Consider the following 17,360-nt stretch of genomic DNA (forward strand, 5'->3'; position numbering starts at 1 on the left):
TAATAATAATCTCATTATATACAAAGGAAAAGACAAATCTAAGACGGATAAATTGGCTAAGTTTAAGAAACAAATTTCTTTGTCCCCGTAACATTCGCTTCTGTAAGCAATTTACTTTAAAAACTGTTATACCGTAGCGTCTGCTGATAGTATGTGCCTTATCCGGGCTGTATTTCACGAAGTTTGCCTCTGAAATATTGACCAACTTGGCTTTGATCTAGACTGGAGTTTTCTTTGCACAACAAAGTTTGAGATAAAAGAGACAAACGGAGCTTAATTATAACTCTGAGTTGTATCTTTTGTTGATAAATTACCAAGTCTTTGTTCTGACTATTAAATTAAATGTTCTTGAAAGTTATAAAACATACTACATGTAAGATAAAATTTCAAAAATCTATTAATATTGTTATTATCAATATACACCCGAACTGTTTAGATTATTTTAAATTCAGTATTGTAAAATAAATAAAAAAGCCTATATTCGAGTACTATACTAAGAATTACATTAAGTTTATGTTATTATATTTAATATTAGTATACGACCTCCGACGGAGTGAAGGCCTCGTCCAAATTGAGACCACAAAAATGACAAAATTCATCATCTTACATTGTGTTACCTATATGAATAAATGATTTTTGACTTTGACTTTCTTCGTTAATATTTTTCAAAATTTTTCTTCTGTCTCTATTATTTTGCCAGGTTTCTAGTGGGCGTCCTCATATTTTTTTCCCAATGGATCATTCCAAGTAAGAATCTTTTTAATCCATCTGACTTCAGCCAAATTTAGTATTATAATTTATTATTTGCCAACTTTTCCATTATTTGTACGTACACGACGTCGAGACGAAAAGGTTAGCAACAACGTCCCGTATTTGGTCCCGTTTTTAAGAACTTAACACTAAAGCAATATTGATAATAAGCTTTTCAGTCATATTCATCTATATATAATCTCTTATAGAAAATAACATAGCCCACTAATCGTTTTTACAGTACCTAGGTGAAATTTAGCATGTCTACAATAGATTCACTGTACCGATATACGCCGAAAATCACTGCACGCTACAATTTAAAGCCCTCACATGCAATCGAAGCATCGTTGGCTGTATTTGAAATTTATTTGGCAGAGCCTAGACAGGCAAATTGGTTCGTTCTGATATTATGCCGTCGGGCAGCGGTAATAGCGTGGAACACAACTTAAAATGCAAAATAATTGTTATAACCTACTCGTATATTTGCGTGGGTAATTATGCGATTGTTCACGGCATGCAATCTGTTCGCGGCTTGCTAAGTAAATATAGTGGATTTATTGTTATAACTTAGAGCAGTTCTTGTAGTTTTGCTGTATAAATAAGTATTAATTGTAATTTAGTGTATTTAGTCATATTCTCTCGAGACGATCAACCTTTATCTATTTAAAGACACAGACAAATTAAATAAACAATCATGATTTAGATGATCAGGAAATCTCTTTAAAAACGCCGTCACAATGCCATGGATTCCACTGTCAATGTTTGTTATCAAGCATTGCACAACATCTTGATCTGGATACATGCAGTTACTTACATTTCTGTATAATGTATTGAAATGAATATTTGTTACAAACGAAACGAAACTTCGTTATCCGGTGAAACAAAAATTGCTTCCTAGGTGACACGAGTTGAAGCGAAACGCTTTTGTGATACTTAGGCGTAGCTTTAAGCGTCTGGATAGTAAAATTGTGCAATCTACAAAATTATATATAAAATAAATACTCAGACAGATACAATAATAATAATAGTACTACCAACAATTTAAAATATGTTCTGTGCCAAATTTGAGCTTTCTTCGTTATGAAAACACGCCATCTCTTAAGATGAGATTTTTGCCCTCAATCCGCAAGTGTTTGTGTAATTTGAATTTGTTTATTTAATAAAAAGCATTAGTCTTCGCCAGACTGGCAAGTCATGCATGCTATAAATTTTTATGTGTTTTCTTTGTAAACATTTGGTTCTGATTTAAGAGGAATTGAACTTTTAACTTGTACATGATTAGTGTAAGTGTGCGTATTGTGTTCTGAATTAAATACTTCCTGATAGTTATTTTATTACGAAATTTACATTTTTCTCACTTAGTTTAAGTGTTAGGTTAGGTTAGTTAGGACATCAAAACAGTTCTAAAAGTCAGTTCAGTTTTTACAGATTATAGACTTTTAATGTTTGTAGATTAAAACAAAAGTCCGTTTACTGAACTTTTTCTCTCTCTAATTATGAATTCTTTTATTATACTTATTAGCAGAATAATTAATATCGTTAAGGTTACTAACTCCTAATAATTTGTAAGAATTTCTATAACTTTTTTACTCTATAACTTAAAACTGTCGTAAGCTTTTGGTACTGTGTCTGTGTTCACTCAGATTTTATTTTATTTACACCCAGTTGTTATTAAACCTTGTGGTTTTTGAAGTGAAACTTCTCTATCGGTGTTGGTAAAAAAATTACCCACACATTTTTGGGTTACGTGCCATCTTTTTCTTGTCCCTACCACTGATGATTAGAAGAGATTCGAAGCCATTAATAACAAAAATATATAATAACGATAACAATGATAGTAATAATTCCATCATAATTAAAGAAATTTTGTAATAATCTTAATAGTAATAAGGTAAAATGAAATAATTGTGTATTTGTATTCATGTCTATGATAATAAAAGCCTTTTGTTAAACTTTATTAAACCAATTTCTGTATAGTTGCATATAGTAGATCATTTTTTTAAAAATAAGGTCATACAGAAGTTTCATTTCTTACGTGTGTACACGCACACATTTTTTGTTTCATTAGTTCCATTCATTTTTAGACTTCAATTACATGAACAGTTTGATTACACATATCTCACAAGAAGACTAAGTAAAAAACATGCAGCAAAATCGCACAATCAATTATAAAATTAACGATTTCACACAACCCAACTTCCGCGGAACGAATATAAATGTCTGGACAGAATCAAGCATGACATTACTTGGGATTTTGAACCGCCTTTGAGAATTGACCTGATGATCTTTGAATAGACAATGCAATAGCGATGTACTCGGTTATATATATAAGGTTGTTTTATATAATAAAAAAAAATATATGCATTGCTAATACATAATTTACCACGTTAAAATCAACCTTACGAAACCATGATACTCGTATGATTATCAAGAAATCGAGTATCCTTTTGGGAGTAAATAGTGCAATAGTGTGAAGTACTAAAACAATGTTTTACACTTAACGCAAGAACAAAGTGCCTTAAGAGGCTTCGAACCACTTAAGGTGCCAAAAATATTATAGAATACTTAGTTAATAGACATTATATAGTTTAAGTAACTAGTATTTAAACTAGCTCCCTTATTTAAATATTAAACCTACAAAAGTATTTATTATTCTTTCTAGAAAATCCAATCTTAGTCCAGTTTTATAATAATGTAAAATTCCGTTTGAGACAAATTTGCACGCCATTATGTGTGGCAGAATATGCGAACTTTAGATTGTACTACCATAACAATTTTGTACCACATTGTAAACTTCCAAAAGTATTTACTGTTCTGTCTAGAAAATTTAATTTATCTTAGTCGAGTTTTATAATAATGTAAAATTCCTTTTAAGACAAATTTGCACGCAATTATGGCAGAATATGCGTTATTTCAATTGTACCACCATAACAATTTTGTACCATATTGTTGAAATAAATTATTATTAGTCTCAAAAAATATTTGGAATAAGAAAAGTAACAAACCAGGCCAATACGTGGGCTTACGTGATTTATACGAATGGTGACATTTATAGCCCGCATGGATATTGCACTTTTGCACCGATTGAATTTATGTGTTAATAACCGAAGATACTTCCGTAATATCTGACCCTATTTCCGTAATATAAACGATAATAAATTATCGACTTTTGATTTTAATCCAGTTAATCTGCTTGAACTAGTTCTATTTTAAACATTGCTTAAGTGGATTTTCCTTAAAATATGATTATGTTTTTTACGGATTTTGAAGTGTTCTATGTATCTGTTAATAACACTATGTTACTAATTTTTATGTTAAAAATAATTTAATACTTATTAATCTGACATATAAATTAAATACAACCTAATATACAGTCAAAATCTGTTATGACGACATCAAAGGGACTAATCATATTTGGTCGTAAAAACCAATAGTCGTAATAGCCGAGGACGTTGTTATTAAGTACTTTACATTATTTTACGGAATCTTTGATTTTGGTCAATAATACCGGTATGTTGTTTTAAGGATGTCGTCATGAACGGTTTTGACTGTATTGATAATTTCATCATTTATAGAATAACTAAATGTGTTAACAAAATAATAGATGATACAACCCAAGCTAGGTGTATTTATTATCTGTAGCAATACAGCTGAAGACAGTGATACATGTCCTGATCGACTGACCAATGTATTGATACGACAGGTATTTCACTGAACAAGCTATGGCAATAAAATTAAGAGAAACGAACTTAAAAGAAATAATGTTCATCTGGAATTTACTGTAAGTGTTATACAAAAGTGAAGCGAACGCACCCATAATTATAATCCAATTAATTCTTGTGTGGATTAACTATATGAAGCTTCAGTAAGGTAACCAAGATTGGACAGCCATCTTGTCAAGGTTAAATATAAAAAGTGTGAAGAATTTGTACTGCGATGTAAGGGCGTTGCAATTTTATGTTGTCGTTTTGCGGTTACACTAAAGACCCGCACCGTAAAACTTTTATCTCCCGTGTGGTCCGAACATTTAAATCAATTGTGTTTTAAGTTTTGCAGCTTAAAAAGACTGGTAATGTTTCATGTAAAACTGTTATAATTTTATTAGCCTATTTATTAAGATATTAGCATCCAGAGTGAGTCCATCGAGTTCGGTCTTGATACTGTGGGTGCCTTTTGTGGACGTATATCAGGGTAAGATTCGAATTCGAGACTTAGCGCTAAAGAGCGCTCTTTTGTATGTCAAAAGTTACACTTAGTCTTCTATACGTACCTACGGCTGTCTTTTCAACTACTTCTAATGGACCAGTGAATCTCGCTCTTAAAACTAGACTACTAACATCGATGAAAATATTGATATATTTTATAACAATCATTCGACTTACCGTAACTTTGTTTATCATGCTCTTAGTGAGTTTTAAGTTTCCATTTAGCTTTAAAGATAATTTTTGTATTTTGTGGGTGATTATTTAATTTTATCCCTTGCTACCTTTTTTATGTTCTAATGTGTGTGATGTGTATGTGAGGTGTCATAGTTTCTTATATAACTTTGTTTCAGAACTTACATGTAAATAAAAAAAATGCTAGTGTGCGACTGCCTAATGTAGTGCGTCAATAACGTAATAACAGGTTGATAGGGTGGATCTCTATTGCAAGAGATATTTTATCGTAATACGTTTTAAAAGTATCACGCATAATTGCATGTATAAATAATATTAATTGGATACGTTTTCTTCTCTGTTATATATTAGCTTCTACAACAGATGAAACAGAACTTATAGAGAGCAATTAGATTTAATGTTTATAAATTAGTCATCATTTTTTTATATTTCAATGTAATATTACACAATCAAACGTTTACTGGGAATAGAAATTAATTCATATCGATAGAGAACATTTTTTTTTTATTACCGCGGGTTTTTATTTTATTATATTATTCTTAAATACTCCAAAGTATTTATAGTAATATTGTGTTTAGTAATAAAAATATATATATTAAAAATAATCTCTTATTACATTTTGGTTTTCAGAATTATGGACGACTAAATTATCCGAAAACTTTCGCTATACCCAATTAGCATTACCGACAGCTGTTGTCTGCTCCATTAATACTAAATTTACGCTTAAATTGTCTAATATTATATGGATATCGTAAATTATTTCACATGAAAGTACTAAAAGTTTTATGTCCTTATGACTTAACTAAACAAACGTAACTTGCCTAACTGAATGTTTCTTAAAGCAGTTTTTGCTACCACCACTATGTCGAACAAGCTGCTTACTGAAGTATCTCTGTATGGTATATGGTGTATGGTATGTGGTATATGGTAAGCCAGCTGGGCTACTTACAGAAGCACAACGGTCTCCTGGGCACTGGGCATTTTTGCACGTTATTTAGCCACAACCTCGCATTCCAGGACTACGTGGGTGATTGATTCCTCTGCGCTCAAACAGCCTATGCTGTTTCAGCTGCAGCAATCAGTAATGTTACACGTTATGGACTTTCTGTACTCTTAGCATCAATACGGTATATAGGAAGCTTCAGGATATTTAAAAAAACTTTGTATGAAATTTTTTAGCAACTATGTAGTATTTGTAAATTTTCGGAAGCATGCACATGATTCAAATTGTATGGAATATCTGTGTGTTAGACTTGTCTAATCTAAGATTATTGTGATTATATAAATATTTGTTAAATACACGCTGAAGCCAGAAGGTCACAACAACAAATCACGTCGATACATACAATAGGACTGCCCGTTTCATTGTTTAATATATTTTTTCACTTTATTAATACTAAGAATAATAATAATTAGAAATAATGATATTATTATTTTTAATTCCTGTATGTGTATTCAATTTTCGAGTATGGTTATTTTGTTAGCCTAGGCTAGGTAAAATAACAGATATTGTGCGTATTTGTGTCATTGATATGTTTTTATACTTTTGTTCTAAACTCCAATTAACGAACATTTCAAATTTGGAACGAAATAACAATTCCCTTGCTATTTAAACACCTCTCAAGTAAGTTTAACTGCAACAGAGATAGTAAACATAATTTACAGCCACGTTTTTATATTTAAACTTGTAGTTCCATAAAATGTTTCGTAAATTTCTATCGGACAGTTCTGGGACTGATCTCTCATCCGGTCTTTATGGTTCTCTGATTTATTTTGTTATCTTTTTATTGCTGAACTAACGACAAGCAACTTGGAAGATTAATCGCTCGTGTCATCGTGATTTAGCAGAGCAACCGATATTTAATGGAATTGGAATTATATTTAGATATAACCGCTTGAATGCCCAATCACGAGTGAGTTATTGCAATAATTAGATTTATAGGAAGTGAGAGTTAACTAGACACAGTTATAGATTATACGCACAAGGACGTGTTTTAGTATTAATAACTTAAAGTTAAGCAAGTAACTTAAGATTACCAATAGCGTAAATTAAAACCAGACTCTTATTATTCTTCTTATAATAAAAATATATGAACAATCTAAAATCACACAATAATTTCTCTATTAATAGAAAGATGTTGGCCGTGTGTGTGTTTATAAAATTTATTGTTTGGGTTGCCTTAAAGAGGATGGTACGCCTTTGAGAGAGCCTTATATATTTTTAATTGAATTTAGTTAGATTTATCTTAGGGGCCGTTTAAGTATTACGTAAGCAGATTTACAGCAATTTATATCCACCCCCTTCCTCGTCTCAGCAAAATTAAGCTCTCAAAAATAATAGTACATAAACGTATTATTTTTTTGTAGGAATCCTCGAAAATTTTGTTTTAAAGCATAGACAATGTGTGGCGTAATCGCCAAATAATAAAATTAAAGACCCCCTTTTGTTCTAAGAGAGTTAATGTTTAAATTTATACATTGTGAGAATGCCACTGCCAATAATTTTTTTTAATAAATCAAACTACTCATATACCAATAGACAATACCGTGGGAGCAAAGAAATAACATAAAAGTTTAAACGTGGCCTGAATGGAGACGCCTACATCTTTGATTGTGATTTGACATTTAGAAATATAAAATCCTTACGATATTTACGTAAACACGACAAGTGTTAAACACGACATTTTAATATTATTGAAAGTGAAAATAACAATAAAGGGCTAAGTACTTAAGGAGCCATTGCACCGTGTATATGCCAGACGACCGCGATAGGACTAGGATAATAGGAGATAACCGTCACTAGGCCGTTCCGTCACCTACTAACAACATCGCGTGTTATGTCCAGAGCGTTGAGAACTTCTTTAAAGTTAAAATTCTAAAGCGTGATCCGAAATTTTGTGATACTTCTACTATAAGATAATAATATAAATGTTACCTAGTAGTTTATAAACGCTACTTATGGATTTTGATAAGAAATTAATTTATACAATTTATACTGCCACAGGGACCAAACTTTCTAAATTTGTTTTATTTTTTTTTTAAGTTTAAATTATTTTATTATTACTACGTAGATTAAGAAATTTGTAAATACTATATATTTGATTGTTATGATTACTATATGATAAATATAAAATGTAATAGTATATAACTAAAAGAAGGATAAAATATGTATATACTACATATATAAAAATAATATTTCACTTTTGTTTAGTCTGTATAGTTTGAAGGTAGATTACCCACTATTTTGAAGTTGACAGTTTGACATTTGTTCTCAAGTTCACAGTGGACTATTTGATAGATAATTTGGGTGATAGTTGGATACAATTTTGTGAATCCCTTAGCCCTCGCTCTCCATCCACTATTGTGTGGTCAAATGTGAGGAGATTCCGTTCCCTGAACCATGTTGATGCTTCTTCAAATAACCCTTCTGACTGGATTAACAACTTTGCAGACAAATTGGCTCCACCTTTCGTTCCCTATGTGGACTCATTTCTGAGTTCTATGCCAGCTCCAGCTTCCGATGAAATGGATGCTCCCTTTTCTTTCTCTGAGCTTCAAATCGCTCTTCATGGTCTCAAAGATTCGACTCCAGAGGAAGATGGCGTTCCATATTCCTTCCTGGCTAGACTAAATGACAAAGCTAAACTTTATTACCTTAAAATAATAAACAAATGTTTTGAAACTGGTATTATACCGGCATCTTGGACATCTCAAATAGTCATTCCCATTCTCAAACCTGAAAAATCCCTTCAGATTCAAATTCATATCGACCCATAGCTTTGTCATCTACTTTAGCTAAAGTAACAGAACACCTTCTTAAAAACCGACTGGAATGGTTAATGGAAAGTAGAAATATTCTCCCCTCCTCCCAATTTGGGTTTCGGAGGGGTTTGAGTACCACAGACAGCGTCAGTATACTGACAACAGACATTCGCCTAGCCTTTACAAAAGGAGAGTACCTTGTGGGTGTGTTTCTTGATATTGCTTCTGCATATGACAGTGTCCTACTTCCGGCGCTCAGGCAGAAAATGCTTAAGCTGAGTATACCTTTGAGGATGGTTCATCTCATATGTAATCTGCTATTTTGATTTGATTGATTCAGATCTATTCTGATAAAGCATCAGGATACCTCTCTTCCCCCCAGACTAGTCTGGAAAGGTCTCCCTCAAGGCTCAGTTCTCAGCCCTCTGCTCTATAGCATTTATATCCACGACCTCGAACTGTCTGTCACCAGTTTTTGTAATATCTTACAATATGCTGATGATATTGTCCTCTATCACAGCTCAGGCAGTATAGGGGAAGTATCCTGTCGTATCAATTCTGCTTTGCATTATCTAGGCCAGTGGTTGTCTGACCACGGCTTGTCCCTGTCAGCTGGCAAATCTCAGGCAGTGGTTTTTACAAGGAAGAGATACATTCCTAATCTACTCATTTCATTTGAAAATCAAGCAATCAACCTGACAGATAAAGTAATTTTTTTAGGTATTTATTTAGACAATCGGCTGAACGGAATTGCCCACTCTGAACACATAATAAAAAAATGTGAAAAGGTATTAACGTACTAAGAGCAGTAGCGGGGGTTTGGTGGGGTGCTCACCCCTACTCTTTAAGGTTATTGTATAATGACTTAGTACGTAGTCATATGGATTACTGTATGTTTGTTCTGGATCCCTTCAACAAATCAGCTGCTGGAAAATTAAACAAAATTCAGTATAGGTGCCTAAGAATCATTCTAGGTGCAATGAAATCCTCCCCTACTAATGCTTTGCAGGTTGAGTGTGTTGATCCTCCTCTACACATCCGCCGGCAGTATTTATGTGACCGCTTTGTTAGCAAGATGTTACAGATATCATCCCACCCTCTTTGGCATCGATTAACCCGACTATCACATGCTTCCCTGCACCCGCAACTCCTCTTCCTATCTGCTCGATAGTTATCTAAAGTACACCAGCCTCCCTAACCCCATGATATCTTTTCCAACAAATCCCCTATATTCTACTCCTTATAAAGCCTTGACATACAACCCTCCCATCATCACAGACCTTGGTCTGATCAAAGGAGCCCCAGATACCAACATCAAATTACAAAGGTATATTAATCAAAATTGGTCAAATCATCTTCTTATTTACACTGACGCATCAAAGCTGTCTCCAGGTGGCTGTGTTGGTGCTGCCTGTTGGGTTCCTCGGTATAGAATTATACTGAAATTTAAATGTCCTCCCGAGTCTTCAGTGTTCACAGGAGAGGCCACAGCAATCCTATTTGCACACTCCCATAACATACAACAGACAGCTATTTTGACAGACTCTTTAAGTTGGTAAATGTCCATTAAACAGAACCCATTTCGTAGCAAATCACGTTTTCCTATTATACAAAAAATCAGGGAGACTCTGCTCTCTTGTAATCAAAAAGGATTGTCTATCATACTAGTTTGGATTCCTAGCCACTCAGGTATCCCAGGAAACGAGACTGCTGATTCATGTGCCAAAATAGCTGTTGAGTCAGGTTTTCTAGATCATTTTAAAAATTCAGCTCAGGATCTTTGTTCTCTTGCAAAGATATATCTGGACAGAACGTGGAAGACATTTTGGAATGACTCCAAATCGGTTAAGGGTAAGTTTTATGCTTCTATCCAACCAAGCATACCAAGACAACCCTGGTTTTGTTATTATCGAAATGCAAATCGCTTTATTACATCTACAATCTCGCGTCTGCGTCTTGGACATGCTTGCACCCCTGTTCATCTAGCCAAGCTCCGGATTAGGGATCACTCTATCTGTGAGTGTGGCTTGGATGAAGGTTGCTCACATACTATTTAATTGTCCCAAACTAACTTATCCTCTTTATGACATTCTTCCCCCTAAAGTCCCCCGTCCTTTAAGTGTTAAATGTTTGTTAATGTTTGTGTTTAGTCCATATTGTAGATTTTTATGTAAATATATAGAAACTATAGAATTAAAGTGTAATATATAAAAATTATTCATAAATAGTAAACAGTATTTAATAATGCTTTTACTCATATATTTGTGTTGTCTGTGCTGTCTCAAAACTAACAATCCAATTTCAACTATTTTTTTATGCATATTCAAAATTAGCTTAATTATTATTTTTACCGATGAAACTCCTTCGTGTCTTCTCCATCTACACGACACTGGCGAAGTACTTTGTGCCCAGTTGGCATAAATAAAAGCCATAACAAGAGGAAAAAAAATTAATCAGTGTTATTCGATACATATCTTTTCAAGTTAGTGACATTTAAAATATTGTTATAAGTAAACGTGTTTAATGTATAGTGTATATTTTCATAAATGTACGCATATTTAGAATAAAAACCTTTTAACAAATTACATATGAATTATAATGCACATTAAACACTTCGTGTAGAAAATAAGTATTTATAAAAAGGCTCACCCTGTGCAAAATCTATAAATAAAAAAATATAAGTCCATTTGAATGACCGTGAATTTCAATAAACTAGTTCAATTATCATTTGTCTAGTCCCATGCACTTAGCCTGCGTCTAAATGACGCCTATTAGTTATCTATTGATAAGGCTGTGTTGAAATTAAAAGCCTATGAGAGTCCTCCCACGCAACAACTCGTTCCAAGTTATGTCTGACGATACCATTCGAATGATGATATGCATTTGAGTCCTAACCTTTATTTGTGAATAAGGAATAAAAGTAAAATTTGTATACCAGTAATTAAGTAATTAATTGAGACAACGCTCGTGTATATTTGTTCAGATAAGAATTCAGTATTTAACTCAAGCTGATTTCTTTATACAGTATACAGTGTAAAACCTCATTTATTTGTACTTTATACAATTATTATTCAGCTGTGATTTTTTGTACAAAAACCGCAATTTTGATTTCAAATTGCAAATGGAATGGAATGTTTCAATATTTGTGTAGTTCTTAGTAATATGAACCTAACTGCGTGATTCAATAACTCTTCGATCGATGTTTATTTTATAATACCCATAATACTTATATCACTTCACTATAAAAATATAAACTGACATTATATGATACGATTTATTAACAAAGTGAAAAGAGTATAAAATATTTAATACAATTCATGCAATAAAATACACTATAAAATATTCAAAACATCGAATCTATCAAGATTATAATATATACGACAGTTTGTACCAGCAATCAAAATTAAATCAGTTAGTGGGCGGTGGCGCCACTCACTAACCAACTTACTCAAGAGCACGAATTAAACTGTACCGACTACCAATTACAAGCTTCGGTATTTCAATGATTACTAGTCAACACTTTAAATTAAGTTGTTTTCAAGTGAGTAGTTTACTACTTAAGGTTTTTATTAACCACTTTCGACTTTCGTTGTGTACCAAAAGTCATTTCAAATATTTTTGATCAATTTATATTTTCAGGAGTATCTAAAATAAGTTTAAGCTTTTAACTTGATATATAATAAAATGTCGGAAAAAAATTAAATTTAAAATTATTTAAATAATTATAAGTTTATAATAATAATACATAGCTTCAATCCGTTTAAAAAGTGTTTTGTAAATAAAATGTTTTTTTTTTAAAATATTTCTGAATAAGACGTATAAAAGTGTTGGGATATAAGACGAGATTGGTGTCAATTTCGTAACTGTATCGGTTACCTTGTTATTATTAATTTTTTTCGGCATCCTACCTTTGACGTAGATTTTATTGGTTTATGCCCATGTCCTTACAAAAAAATGTCGATTGTAGCAATCAATTTGCACACATGAAAATAATACATCCGAGGGTCCGGCTCCGAGCATACATACCTGGATACTGGCTAGGTAAGATATACCCAAAGCAGTAAGAAACTTTTAAATTAAATTGTTACACTTAACGGATACTTTTCATGAAATTATTTGGACCAGTTTAAATTCAATATGATAACATGTATCCAATTAATGGAATAACCAAAACCAAACCAAATACTATTCAGCTTTATTAGTAGTACCAGTTGCACAATTGTTTTTATTACATTATCCTATTTGTAACAAAAATATTACGATTTAATATAGTTCCATAGTGGGCCATTATAAATTTCATAATGTAAACAATGAAATTAAAAAACGTATGAATAACGCCATTAATAAGAATTTTCGTGTTAACGTCAAATTAATATACATTGCAGAATTAACATTTTCGCTCGCTTATATCCATTACACGTGACGTGTAAATTAAATATTAATTTCAATAAACAATCTACATGTTAATAGACCAGGGACAGATAGCATTTTAATGATTTGTTACAGCTTACTGAACATGTGTTATTTGCCTTTAAAAAGAGACTTTAGGGTAACTAAATATTGGTAATAATGATCAAGTGGCACCCCATATTGCATCCGTTTCTTTGATCACATTTTATTTCATAGACTAGTAAGTGGGTCCGTCTGACAAATGTCAGTGATTCGAGTTGACACACGTCAGTTTCCTCATGAAGTTCTCCTTAATTGAGGTCCATTGGAGCGCTGCGAATCGAAGTTACGACCTCGGGGATAAGTCGTACGTTGAATCCACTAGACCAATACAGCGCCGTATATTATAAACCATAATTAAATTAATATATATATATATATACTTAGTAACATGTAAAGAAAATATTTTGAATTTTTTAATTTACATTTTTTTCTTCATTGCTTACACTGCTAACTTTTACTATTATTATTATTATTTGTTTTTACTGAGTATTAGATTTCTATTTGTTTTTTTGCGACTGAGGCGCAAACTAGCTGCTGTGGTCTGGCAGAAAGACCAGCGCTGTGGAACAACTCTGCTCCTCAGCATAATGCTGAGCCAGGGCCAATTACAACCACAGCACACACGCATTACACAATTAAACCTTTTTTTAAAAAAAAATATCTCTCCATTATTATTATTTTTTTATTTATTTTTACTTTTTGATTATTATTATTTTATGTGTTTCTGTGTGTGTGTGTTTTCTTAGTAATAAATGTTATGTATATGTAAAAATTAATAGATAAACAAGTATTATATCAAAGCTCTCAAAGGAATATCACCGTATAAAGAGTTAAGAAATAAAAGCAAAAAATGCATGATATTTTTTCAAATAATATACTTTAACGAATGCAAAATATATATCTCTTAAGAAAAATACTGTAATGAATGAAATAAGCACCATTTTTGGTAATTTAATTTCTTAACGAAAGACAATGCTACACAAATGCGTTCGTTTGCATCAAATCGAACGTCTGAGTTTGAATCCCGGTGGAACAATAGTAAATTCTGAACCTGTCCCAACCGACGCAAAAATACGAAATACATCCGAACCCTTAATTCCCACGCAAGGACCACACACAAACTATGATATGAGTTACTATGAATTTTCAATAATTACTAATCAAGAATTACGTACAAGATAGTTCTAGTCCATAATTCTATCCTATCAAACAGACACAGGCGCCGCCGCCCACAGTCCGTCTCGGATGTTGCGAAACCTATTACCACGCCAACTTTAATACCTGTAAATACCGTAGAAAAAGCTTTGAGCTTTAAATTATTCGGTGCGTTTCATGGGAAATCAGTTGATTGGCTCGCTCGGAAGGCAAGATTGAAATTAACTTGTAATTCACTCTGCAATTTATTTAAATTGTGCGATGTTCAACGAGATGTATCTTTAGCTGAAGAGGGTTTTCGGATACAACAATTCTTAATGTAATCTTAGTATTTAACCTTACCATTGTTTTATTTATTTACTACACTTTCCTCCGCGAACTTTGCTATGCCTTAATATAATTTGTTTACTTAGTCTACCTTTTTATTAGCGACATATGGAACATTTTGCTTTGCTATGGTGACGATTCGTTTTTCTGTAATCTTTTTAGCAATATATTTTGATTCTCCATTTGTTCCATGTAATAGGTGTTAACTTTAGAAATATTAAGAAAAATAATATATGATAGTATAGCTGATATAGTAGTAGACACACATATTTTTTCATGAGCAAATTATAATATTATAAAAAACGAAGTTCATTTAAATATTATGTACACTATAAAATCACATTGAATTTTATTTCGCTTAAGCATAACAATAATAAAGCAATTCAACCTAGTTGTTAAGAAGGGATTATAGCATATTTATTTAAATGGATCGACAAATCTATATTAAGGGCTTAGACTCTACCCACGCAAACAACTTTAAAGTGTACAAATTATATAATTGTTACCGATACTTTATCTATGCATAAACGACAGATAAAAATATAGATTATGTTGCTACTAATTAAAATGTCGGTTAAGGAATGTGTCGTTAATTAAATTAATACCGTTTATTATTGGAATTGAAATGGAATCCGGAATTTATTAATTTAAGCAGTCGTCCGAGATGTGATATGCTTGATAAAAATTAAAATATATGGAGATCATATATATTAGTCCACATTATGAATTGTGATTGTTGTTATTGCAAATAAAAATCGGTTTTAATCCGAGATATATAAATTATAATTTGTATATAGATCATATATTATAGATATGTTCAAGAAAAGAGCGTACCATTCGAAAGATCGGCAGTTCACACGCTAGTCTCCAGCGTTGTAGGTGTCGATGGACAGCGGTTATCGCACGTGAAATTATTTATGATAATTAAATTATTAACTAGGTATTATTTAAATTATAATTAATTAAGCAACGTAAATATAACATTACTTTAACCTACAACTAAAAAAAATAAACAATATTATATAATACTAAAATATATTATTAAAAGGACTGCCTTTAGGTAAGGTTCTGAAGATAGCGGCAGCGTTCCCCCTTTGAATGGCTAGACTAATTCTTTGTCCGAGGTAGCTGCCAGCCCTTCGGTCTCCTGTGATGTCGACTAACCTTTTAGTTATATCTTTAAAAAGCCCTATATTTCGCGGACCCTAAGAACCAGGGGGTCTTGACATCGATTGAGACAAAATCATATCCGAGCCTAGACCCCTGTATCAGCTGCGTTACCTTTTAGCCGCTTCACAAGCCGCACCAGCTCTGTTGTTCCTTGTAGAGAAGAAGAGGCCAGTGTGACAAAAATAATAAGGCGTTTTATGATAATTGAATTATATATATTGTTCTAGAACCACAGACAATATCTAGTATACTTTTAATTCTAGTCTTTCTCTCAATTTCGTTCAGTCTGTCTTTCTTGTTCCTACACGGACCTTCATTGATATTTACATAATATGAAAGACAAAGACCGTTTCTTATTCATCATGACTGAGGCGTCACTCGCATGGACTCCCTCCCGTTGCCACCATTTACATAATAATTTTCACTTATGAATACGTATTAAGGCTTTATTGCACTTATAAATATTTACAGCGAATGTAGTGGGAGGTTGTGGGAGGAGCAGAATAATATATATTTTGCTTAAACACTTTATTAATGTCTAGTGCATCCTTGTAAGTGATTTTTATTACAAAGTTTATACTATTGAAGAGTATAATGACTGAATTTTTTTATTATGCAAATAGTGATACAGCAGTCTTGGCGTAGTGGCTTCTGCGTGCGACTCTCATCTTGTAATCGTGGGTTCTATCTACTTTCTATCTACTATCTTTCTATGACCGCATTATTTGCTCGAACGGTAAAGGAAAAAATGGTGAGGAGACCGGCTCGCCTTAGACCCAAAAAGGCGGCAGTTAATCAGGCATAGGAGACTAATTGACAAATGATCATGAAACAGCTAAAAGTGCCAAAGATTTATTTCAAAAAAGGAAAAAAGATAATTTACGTAATCTCTAGCCAGTCGTCAAAATAATGTATCATAATAATAGTTTATACAATTGCTTGTCTAACACTAAGCACTATAAAAACTTGGTACGAAAATTATAACGCCAACAAAAACCACTTAATAGAACTGTGGTATTAAAATTTCACAATTAAGTCGAAACGAATCGTACATATAAGCTCTGGTTTTTCCGCTTGATTGCCCGACTATTTTGTCCGTTAATGAAACCTCTAAGTCGAGCTTAAATCCAAATAAACGAAAAGTTCTGTTTCAATGCTAATACTACCAATTTTAATTGTTTATATACTTGATTCAGGGTATATAAAATCGAGTTATGTATTTATATCGTAATTGTATTAAAAAAATGGATAGATATATATTTTATCTGTTGTATTTATTATAACGTATGCCTAGTGATTACAGGTTCATTACAAATAAATTTATGGTTTGTTCTGATTCCTTCTAGG

The sequence above is a fragment of the Pieris brassicae genome, chromosome 9 (assembly GCF_905147105.1).
Source record: "Pieris brassicae chromosome 9, ilPieBrab1.1, whole genome shotgun sequence".
NCBI classification, from domain to species: domain Eukaryota; kingdom Metazoa; phylum Arthropoda; class Insecta; order Lepidoptera; family Pieridae; genus Pieris; species Pieris brassicae.